This window comes from Petaurus breviceps, unplaced genomic scaffold, assembly GCF_028583685.1.
Source record: "Petaurus breviceps papuanus isolate PSGF00001 unplaced genomic scaffold, PetGlider_PUasm1.0 188, whole genome shotgun sequence".
NCBI classification, from domain to species: Eukaryota; Metazoa; Chordata; class Mammalia; order Diprotodontia; family Petauridae; genus Petaurus; species Petaurus breviceps.
In genome coordinates, this window is record NW_027185804.1 from 38494741 (window position 1) to 38505901 (window position 11161).

Below are 11161 nucleotides of genomic sequence, written 5' to 3' on the forward strand. Positions count from 1 at the left end.
AGAGTTAAAAGGATAAGGAAGTACTGTTTGCTAGATCTCAAGAAATTCTTGGCATCCGAGTCTGGTGGATTATGGTCTCAGTGTACTGTTAACAGTTTTTGATTTTTCAAGGAATTGTCCTGGGATGAATGTTCAATATGGGAACAAAATCAAAGTTGAGAAAATAAGTGTTCTACATTTTTGTTTGATTCTGGACCTCTCTTTTGCTCATTAGAAAAATAAAGGGGAAAAACTACACATCCTCCAAAGTTTCTTGTAATTCTAAAGTTCAGCATCTCTGTGTCTCAATTGATACATTATAGATTAATGAGACAGAAGATTTTCAATCCATCAATGAACACAGAGAGTTTTGAGCATCCTGATATCAGTGATAATCAGTATAAATGGGCTGACTGTTGGATAGCATAGGGACAAAAGGGTCGGAGCATGTATCAGCCAGAGATTTCTTTCTTTAAAATAAAACATATAAATAATAAAAGTGGGACTTCCTAAGTTAAAGAAAACAAAAATGCTCACTAGAAGCAGAATGGCTTTGGTAGCTCTGGTCTCAGGGGAGGTTGTGGGGGAGAGGCTGTTTCTGTGAATATGATTGATTTGCTGGTTGTGTCTGTATAGGATAAAGACCATGTAGCCACTGGAACAGGCCATGAGACATACAAGAATAGCATCATGGATAAATATTGCAATTGTCATTATTAAATGATCTGTGTTAAACAAATCTATAGCTCTAAAACCTAAGTTGCATCCACCTTTACTCTCTGTTCCATTCTTTGGATCAATGAGGAATATGAACCCAACCATTTTTACTAGCATGTTGAAGATCCAGGCAAGAAGAATACAGGGAATGATGCATTTTGTAGCTCTAATTTTGAGCTCTGCCCACATGGTGTTATTGGGTGTGAGGATGATGGCCTGGAAAGCACTCAATAGGCATGTGATTCCAAGGAAAGACCACGGGGCAATATTTGCAGGTAAGCTATGATCTTAGTACCAAGGTTATCCAGGAAACATGCCACTCCCCACACCCTTGCTATGGAAGGGATTCCCCTGAAGAGAAGCAACATGATGTTAGAAAAGGCCAAATGGATGATAATTAGGTTAATGGGTTTAGTTCTATTACCAGTGAGGAAATGAAAGCTATATAGGAATAGGAGGAAACAGTTCCCTAGGATACCCATTCCAGTAAGTTGCAGGTATAATATTCCTATAATTTCATCGGTAGAAAGCATTCCTTTGATGTCTTGAGAAGAGAATATGCTGTCATCTATTGGGACCTGTGGACAAACACATAGAATTATGTCAGTCAGTCACCAAACAATTATTAATAGCTTGCCATATGCCAAGCATCATGCTTTGTGTTCAGGATTCATTGAAAGGGAAAAGACCATCTTTGCTTTTCAAGAGCTCACAGTTCAATGGTGGGGGAGACAACTTGTAAACAGTTATGTACAAACAAAATGTATGTGTGTGTGTGTGTACACACATATACGTGTATTCACATACACTCACACACATATACATACATATATGTATGAAAAATTGAATAAAATAAACAGAAAGAAGGTACTAAGAATAAAGGGGATCAGAAAAGCCTCCCTGAATTTCTGCTGGGACTTGAGAGAAAGTAGGAAAGCTGGGAGGTAGAAATAAGTGAGGAGAGAATGACAGGCAGCATGTCGGGCAATAAAAATGCATGGGTGTTTTGTTCTTAGAAAGGGAATGGTGGTAGTGTCATCAGGTTCAAAGAGTGATTGGGAATAGGAGGCATGGAAGAATGGTGGAATGGTAGAATGGGGCAGTTTCTGAAGGGTTTGAACCAGAAGACTTTATTTTAACATGGATATCATCGGTAGCCACTGGGCTTTATTGAGTAGGATGGGGTGACTGGATTAGCTCTGTGCTTTAAGAAGATCATTTTGGGAGCTGAGTGGAGCATGGACTTAATTTATTCAGTGTTTTTCAGTTAAATTCCATGACCTTCTTATGTGGAATAGAAGGAAGGAGCAAATCTTCTGAGAAAGTGGGTGTTAATTTATCATTTAACTCCCCAATTAATTGGATGACAAACTGTCATCATCCCATATTTTCTTAGGCCTAGAACCCTCTGACGCTGTTCTTTGACACTGCAATTTCTTCCATTCTCTCTGTCCTTCTTTTCTTCCCCCCTGTATCACTCTTGCAGCAGCTAAGGGAATCCTTGGTGAATCCACTCAACTCTTGAGTATCCTCTATTTTTTCCTATCACCAATAATATCTTGTCAAAATGCTTTCTTAAATTTTCTAACCATATACTTTCTTTGCTTCTAATCAGGTGCCCTTTAAAAAGAGTTGGAGGAAATCAGAAAACCAAGTTGACTGAGTTTCCTTTAATTTTTGTTCTGTAATCTAAACAATATCCTTCAGTTCCCAAAGGCTAATATTCTACTCCTTAATCCATCTGCTATCCCATCTTCTCCAATGACTGTAGTGAACATTCATGACCCTAATTTAGTCTCCAAGACTACTATATTCACCCACTCTTAGCCAAGCGTCATGACTTACAACTCACAGAACATTAAAGCCTTTCATAAAGAACTCTTTCTTCTTCTCTCCACTTCATCTAAACTCATTCCTTCATCTTCTTCATTATTTTCTCCTTCACTGCCTATGAAGAGGTGGACCTTCTCTTTGTTAAGTCAAACCCTTCTATGAGACCCCTTGATCTCAGGATTAGTCTATCTAAACTATAATCCATCAAAACAATTATGGGTCAAGAACTTTTTAAAAAAAATCCATACTAACTTGAATAGGATGTTGGAAAATTTCTTCTTGGTAAAAAAATTTTAAACTCTCTTAGAGTTTCCTAATTTAAGTGTCTTTGAGCCTTTTAATTGCTGCCTTGGCATGGAGGATGGGTTTGCATAATTGAACAAATTAAGAGCTATGTCTTGCAGAGTTACCCAAGATGGACATGTCATAGTGGAGAATTCTGATAGAACATGATTCACTGGAGTAGGTAATGGCAAACTACTCCAGTACCTTTGCCAAGAAAACCTCATGTAGAGTATTAAAATGATAAAAGATATAACACTAGTCAATGAGCCCCTCAGGTTGGGAGATGTCCACCATAGTACTGGGGAAGAGCAAAGGACACCAAGAAGTTGCTTCAGTATTAATGAAGCATTTGGGCCAAAGCTGAAAGGAAGCTCACCTGCAGATGTGCCTGGTGATGAAAGGAAAGTCTGATGTTATAAAGATCAATATTGCATAGGAACCTGGAATGCAAGATCTATGAAACAAGGTAATATGGATGTGGTCAGTCAGGAGATCGGAAGGTAAACATCAATATATGGGGTGTTAGTGAACTCAGATGTACAGGAATGGATAAGTTTAATTGAGGTGATCATTAAATATATGAGTGTGGGCAATAATCCCTTAGAAGAAATGGAGTGTCCTAGATAGCAAAAAAGTGAGAAAACCAATACTGGTAGAGAATCTCATTTTAAATATTTTCTTTCCAATTACATGTTAAACTATTTTTAACATTTGTTTTTTTTTATTTTGAGTTCCAAATCCCACCCCGTCTCTCTTTCTCTTTCTCTCTGAATGATTTTCTGAAATAGTCCTGCTTATCATGTCTTTATTTTTCATGTAATTTTCCTTAATTATATGTAAAAATGATTTTCAACATTTGTTTTTTATAATTTTTGTTTTCCAAAAATCTCTGCTTCCCTCTGTTCCCTCCCCTCCTCATTATGAAGGCAAAATATTTGATATATGTTATATATGTGCAGTCATGGAAAACATAGTTTTGTTTCAGTCACATCTCAATGGAAAGCACAGACAAAAAAGCCTTAAGAAAAATAAAGAAAAAGTATGCTTGATCTTGTCAAGATATTAGGAGACACCCTGTTTTCCAGAGCTAAGGCAACAAGCAAGCTGTGCCCTGAGCTTGGCATAACAGCAATCCTTTGCACTCACCGTCGGGATGATTTCATCCTCTAGATTATTGCATTGCACTTAAATGAGCATCAGGTGTTTTCTGAGCTCAGACAAGCCCCAGAGAAGCAACTCTGTGCTGGTCATAAAGTCCTGCTATGAATCAAACTCATCTCATCGTTGTTGGTACCCCTCATTGTCAGGGTTACAGCTCACTCAATAGCCATAGGTATACGTGTTGAGATCTGCCTACATTAAAGTGGGTGCTCCCCACCCCCACCACACACACCATCACAAGAGGTGGGATTCCAGCACACGTGCCCTTGCTTTCAATCTGTTTCCATCACTTTGAAATTAAACTTCTTTGATTCCTGACTCTCTTGTCTCTAGCCTGCTCTGTTTGGCTCCAGCCACTCATGGGTTAGAGGCCAGTTCCATCATGTTGACAATCTGCATTCAGATTATATCAGTTCTTTCTCTGGAGATGTATACCTTTTTTATAATAAGCCCTTCAAAATTGTTTTCGATTATAGTATTGCTCAGAATAGCTAAATCATTCACAGTTAATCATAATGCAATATTGCTATTACTGAGTACAATGCAATGAGTTCTACTCATTTCACATTGCATCAGTTCATAATAAGTCTTTCTAGGTTTTTCTCAGGTCATCTTGCTCATCATTTCTTATGGCACAATAGTATTCCATCACAATTATATCCAACAACTTAGTTATTCATTTCCCAATTCATGGAAATCCCCTCAATTTTGAATTCTTCACCACCACTAAAAGAGCTGCTATAATTATTTTTTGTACATATAGGTCCTTTCCCCTTTTTAAAAAATCTCTTTGGGATACAGACCTAGTAGTGCCATAGACCTTTGGGTGTAGTTCCAAACTGCTTTAGAGAATGGTCAGATCAGTCTAGAACTAAACCAACAGTGCATTAGTGTCTCAGTTTTCCTATGTCCCTTCCAATATTTGTCATTTTCTTGTTGCCATATTAGTCAGTCTGATAGGTGTGTGGTAATAGCCCAGAGTTATTTTAATTTCTATTTCTCTAATAAATTGTGATTTAGAACATTTTTTCATATAACTATGGATAGCTTTGATAACTACTTGTTCATCCTTTGATGATTTACTAATTTGGGAATGACTTGTAATCATATAAATTTAACTCAGTTCTATCTCTCTATCTCTCTATCTATCTTATATCTATCATTTGTCTATCTTTTCTTTATCAGAGAAACTTCATGTAAATATTTTTTTTACAGTTTTGATTATTTTGTTCCTATTTCTCTCCTGTTTATACATCTGTCTTTCTCCTTTCACTGTTCCTCCTCCAAAAGTAGTTTGCTTCTGACTGCTGCCTGTCCCAATCTGCCCTCTCTGTTATTAGTGCCTCCCCCTTATTTTATCTTTTTCCATTCTTATTTTCTTCTAGGGTAAGATAGATTTTTATATCCAACTGATTGTGTATGTTTTTCCTTCTTTGAACCAATTGCAATGAAAGTAAGTTTGAAGTGTTGTCAACCACCTCCCTCATCTTCCCCTCGATTGTAAAACCTCTTTCACATCTCTTTTATATGAGATAATTTACTTCATTTGATCACTCCTTTCCACCTTCTCCCATTGTGTACCTCTTTGTTACCCCTTAATATAATTTAATTGTTTAGATATCATACCATCAAATTCAACTCATACCTCTCTGTTTATGTATACTCCTAACTGCCCTAAAATTGAGAAAATTCTTGGGCATTACAAGAATCATCTTCCTATGCAGGCATAAACAGTTTAACCTTATTTATGATTTCTCTTCCCTGTTTATTTTTTTTATTCTTCTCTTGAATCTTGTACTTAAATGTCAAATTTTCTATTCAGCTCCAGTGTTTTTATCTGTAATACTTAAAAGTCCTCTATAGCATTAAATATCCATTTCCTCTCTCAAGGTTTATACTCAAGTATGCTGAACAGTGTATTCTTTGTTGTAATCTTAATTACATTGCTCCCTAGAATATCATATTCCAAGACTTCCAACACTTTAATGTAGAAGCTGCTAAAACTTGTCTTATCCAGATTGTAGCTCCATGATATTCACATTTTTTCTTTCTGGTTGTTTGCAATATTTTCTCCTTACCCTGTGAGTCCTGTAATTTATCCATAATCTTCCTTGGATTTTTCCTTCTTAGATTTGCTTTAGGAGGTAATTGATAGTTTCTTTTAATTTCTATTTTACCATTTTGTTCTAGGATATCAATGCAGTGGGGTTATAATCCCCAAAATAACAGAATTAATGACATATGATTTAACATAATAAAACTATTAGCATAATTGATTATATCAGTAACACAAGTAACAAAAATCAAATGATTACCTCAATAGATGCAGAAAAAAAACTTTTGACAAAATGCGGTACTCATTCTTATTTAAAAACTGCTGAAAGTATTGGTATAAATGTATATTTCCTTAAAAAGATAAAAAAAATCTACCTAAAACCATCAGTAAGAATTGTTTGTAATATTCATAGTAGCCTTCCAAGTAAGATCAGGAGTAAAACAAGGATGCCCATTTTCATTGTTATTATTTAATATTGTCTTAGAAATGCTAGCAATCTCAATAAAAGAAAAAAAATGAAAGAATCAAAATGGGCAATGAGGTAATAAAGCTATCTATTTTTGTAGATGATATGATGTTATACTTGGAAAATCCTTGAGATACAATTAAAAAGCTCATTGAAACAATTAATAATTTTAGCTAAGTAGCAGGATATAAAATAAACCCACATAATCCATCAGCATTTCCATATATCAACAAAACATTTCTATATGCCAACAAAACCTGCAAGAAAAGATGGTAAGAGATACACTATTTAACAGAACCATAGACAGTATAAAATATCTAGTAGCATTTTTGCTAAAACAAACCCAGGAATTACATGAGCAAAATTATAAAAAAGTTTTTATACAAATAAGTTTAGATCTAAATCACTGCAGAAATATTAATTGTTCATAGGTGGGTCAAATTTCCAAATGAAGATGAAGTTTTGAATGCCATTATGATCCTCTCATCTGTCAAAATGTGTGGGTTTGATTCTATTGCAGAAGAATTTACAAAGTAGGGTGTCCTGTGCTCATACAAAAGCTGACCAAACCTTTCTAGATTACATGGAAAGAGGAGATTGTTTCCCAGAAGAGCACGGATGTCTCCCTTCTCCATTTCCATAAAGGAAAAGGAAATAGGTTGTCTGGTGACATTCATAGAGGGGTCTCTCAGTCATTGCCAGAAAGTTTCTTGCCAGAACCATCCTTAATAGGCTGATCCTGGAAAATGATCAACTCCCCAAGAGCCAGTGTGGCTTCAGAAAGGGCTGAGGAAAGGTTGATATAGTGTTTGGAAATTGACAACTTTTGGAGAAATGTCAGGAGAAGAACAGAAGTCTGTACATAACATCCATTGATCTGACCAAGGCTTTTCATACTGTCAGTCTTCTGAAGGTCATGGCAAAATATGGTTTCTTGGAGTAGTTCACCAGAACTGAATGTGATTTTCATAATGACATTCTTGTATGAGTTCTCGGTTATGGATGATGCTCTTGCGCTTTTCCAGTCACCAATGGAGTGAAGTAGACCTGTGTTCTTGCTCCCAGGCTTTTAGCATGATGTTTTCAGTGATGTCATCAGAAGCCTTCAATGAGGATGACAGTGGCATTAAAGTCAGCTACACACTGTTGGTAAATTATTTACCTTGAAAAGGCTACAAGCCAAGACTGAAGTGAGAGATCTGGTGTGACACTTTTTGTTTGCAAATGATTGTGCACTCAATGCAGCCTCTGAGGCTGTAATGCAACAACGTATGGATTGATTTCTTACCTCATGCTAATTTTGGCCTGACAATGAACACCAGGAAAACAGAGGTTCTTTACCAGCCAGCACCACACCATCCATATGTGGAACCAACAGTTATAGCAAATGGAGAAATTTTGAATGCTTTGGACAAATTCATTTACCTTGGCAGTATATTCTTCAGGGATGTACACATAGATAATGAGGTTGATGAATGTATTGCTAGAGTTAGCCCAGTGTTTGGGAGGACCTGAAAAAAGTGTGGGAGAAAAGAGATATCTGGCAGCTTAACAAACTGGAGATCCACAGAACCATTGGACTGACCTCATTGTTGCATGCCTGTGAAATTGGGGTAGTGCATGAGTACCTTGCCAGGAAACTGAATTACTTCCATATGAATTCTCTTTGGAAGATTCTGAAGATTGCCGGGCAAGATAAGACACCAGACATTGAAGTCCTTTCTTGAGTTGAATTGCCAAGCATTCAAGCATGACTCCAGTGGGCTGGTCATGTTGTTTGGATGCCAAACAGATGTTTGCCTAAAAGACTGTTTTACAGAGCACTCACAGAAGTAAATTTCTCATGTGGAGGTCCAAAGAAGCAGTACAAGAAGCAATAAACTCTCAAGGTCTCCCTGAAGAAATTTAGTATAGATAGTGAGACATGGGAGACGCTGGCATAGGACTGCTCAACATGGCATGTCTGCATGAAAGAAGGTGCTATGATCTACAAGCAAAGCAGAACTTTAGTAGCTTAAAAGAAATGTGGGATATGTAAATTTGGAGACATTTCCATTCCAGTCTTCACAGGAATATTTGTGTCTGACCTATGGTAGATCTTTCTGAGAAATCATTGGTCTGATCAGTCACAGCCAGATCCACTGTGCATTGACCCTGAAATATTGATAACACTTGGTCCTCAAAGTAAGAAGGGAAACAACCATTTCACTTATATTCAGAGTACAGCATGCAAAATGTCAAACTGGATGAAACAAAAGCCACAATTAAAGTTGCCAGGAGAAATGTCAATAATCTCAGGTCTGCAGAAAATATCATTCTGATAGCAGGAAGTGAAGAGAAATGAAGATGTCTCTTGAGGAGGGTGTAAGAGGAGAGTGTAAAAATTAGCTTGAAGCTTAACCTTAAAAAAATCCAACAACGATTCTAACGTCTTGAACATTGGTTCCATCACTTCCTGACAAATGGAGGAAGAAGAAATGGAAGCAGTATCAGCTTTTATATTCTTGGGCTCAGAGATCTCTGTAGATGATGACTACAGTCATGAAATTAAAAGATTCTTTCTCCTTGGAAGGAAAGTCATGGCAAATTGGGACAGCATACTAAAAAGCAGGGATACTGCCTTGCCAATTCTGGTCCACATAGTCAACAATAGATTCCTTAAATCAGTTTGACTCTGTTACAAATATTTAGAAAACTTAGCAACCTTAGCAACTGGGAACCTTGACCTTCAAGGGTCCTCAAAATCTTTTCTAGTCCATGACAATTATTTTACAAAAGAATAAAACTGAGCCTACAAGGTATAGTGACTTGCCTACGGTCATCCTGGGAGTAAGGAGCAGGGCTGACATATGACAATTACTTCTTTGCCCCTCCATCTTCCAGCAATCTTCATGCAGTACCAGTCTACCTCAATTGATGCTTTTTTTCTACTAGTCTTTCTCATCCTTCTATGACTTTTGGTTTTGACAATTACTGGGCTATTTTTGGTTCCTGGTTTTTAGTCATAGAAAAACTTACAGAGCTGACCTTGCCCCAGAAAGCCTCAGATTTGCAAGAATTGATTTTCATGCCTTCCCCCCCCCCCCGCCCATAAAGTCAATCAGTCAGAAACTCAGAAGAAAGCTCACTCTCTCCGATTATAAGGTTGGTGTGAACTTTCATGTTTTTAATAAACCTAAAAGTGAAATGTCACTTATTATTAGTGAATTCTCCAAGCTTTTGCTCCTTGGATAGCACTTCTTTGATTATTTTACTGTATCTTGGTACTATTTCTTTCTTTTTTATAGCATAAAAATAATTGGGTTCTGAGTCTTGCCAGATCTTTGTTTCACACTAGATAGCTCTGAGAGAACAGGAAATATGTCTTACAGAAACTTTGTGCTTCCATGTCCTCCAGTGCCATGTTTTACACATGGGAAGGGCTTAATTGTGGTGGCTGCAGGAAAGAAGGGTTCTTTTACTCTCTCGGTTGGTGACCTTTCCCAGGAATAGTCTTTCCCCAGAAAATCTGATTGTTTTCATATTTGAATATTACTTTTTTTTAGCCTTAGGACTAAGAGGTACAAAAATCCCAGAATTTGACAGAAATTATTTTTTAATATGCTTAATCAAATGTAATGATCCTTTTAAAATATTTTCCTCAAAGTGATCACCTGTGATAACCAGCCTCTTTAGGTTCCAACCAGCTCTCCCCCGCCCCTGCTTGTGAACATTAAGCATACCTTGACAAAACCTTCAGATATTCCAGTTTTTCACTTTACTTGGGAAGAAGAGTTGGGGGTACATCATGGATTACTGAGCACCATTCTATGCCTTGGCAGAAGATACAGGACCATAAACCCCAGACCTTTCCTAACTTAATGGAAAGACCAATTCCTTGCATCTAGAAGGAGAATAACCCTTTGAGCTTACCTGAACCAATTTCCAGTTTTCTTTTGGTATAATCAGGCAGCTTAGAACTAAAGACAGAATGTGGTTCATTCAAGATCGCTGGGAAGTAAATAGGAAAATCCAAATTGGAACCGTGGTTTTCTGACTCCAAAATTAGTGGTCTTTCCAGCATGATACAAGCCTTCATGGATATCCATTGCTTTCACTTGAGAAGAGAAAGAGACCCTGTTTATACCCCTGTATAAAGAACATATGTTTTGGATATAGGAAACCACTAAAGCTTACTGTAGGGCAGTTCTTAGCCATAGCTAGGATCAGTGTGGGTCCTGGGCAAGGAGAGAGAGAAAGTTATAGAATGAGACTGGGGAGATAGAAATGAAGACTCAAAGAACTGACAATGAGAATGAGCTTTCAGTTTACCTGTCTGCTGCATTCTCCTATGGCAGGCTGGGAATTAATAGAGAGAAAGCACTCACCGACTGCTCAGGGGTTTTTGCTCCCCTTGTCTGGTCTCTGCAGCAACTGTCAACGCATAGGCTTATGTGGTAGATTATGAAGCAGAGGAAATAAAGTCAATGGAAGTGAAAGCCTGGTGTTTGGACTCCTATGGGCTACTCTAAATTCAGCAAGAAATTCAGGGTCCTGATTTTGCTCTGCCAAGGACACTAATTTTGAGGCAACTTCTCCTTTCCTTGCCAAGGGAAGCAGGAGAGCAGAGAAATCCTGCTCCCCAATTCTCTTACTTTTATAGAAATTTAGCATTTCTCTAGTCA

The 11161-nt window shown here is 37.4% G+C and overlaps 1 pseudogene; it reads right to left on the minus strand.

Moving 5' to 3' along the window:
* Positions 1 to 330: 330 nt before the first annotated feature.
* On the minus strand, positions 331 to 1229 carry LOC138163283 (vomeronasal type-1 receptor 1-like; annotated as a pseudogene).
* Positions 1230 to 11161: the final 9932 nt, after the last annotated feature.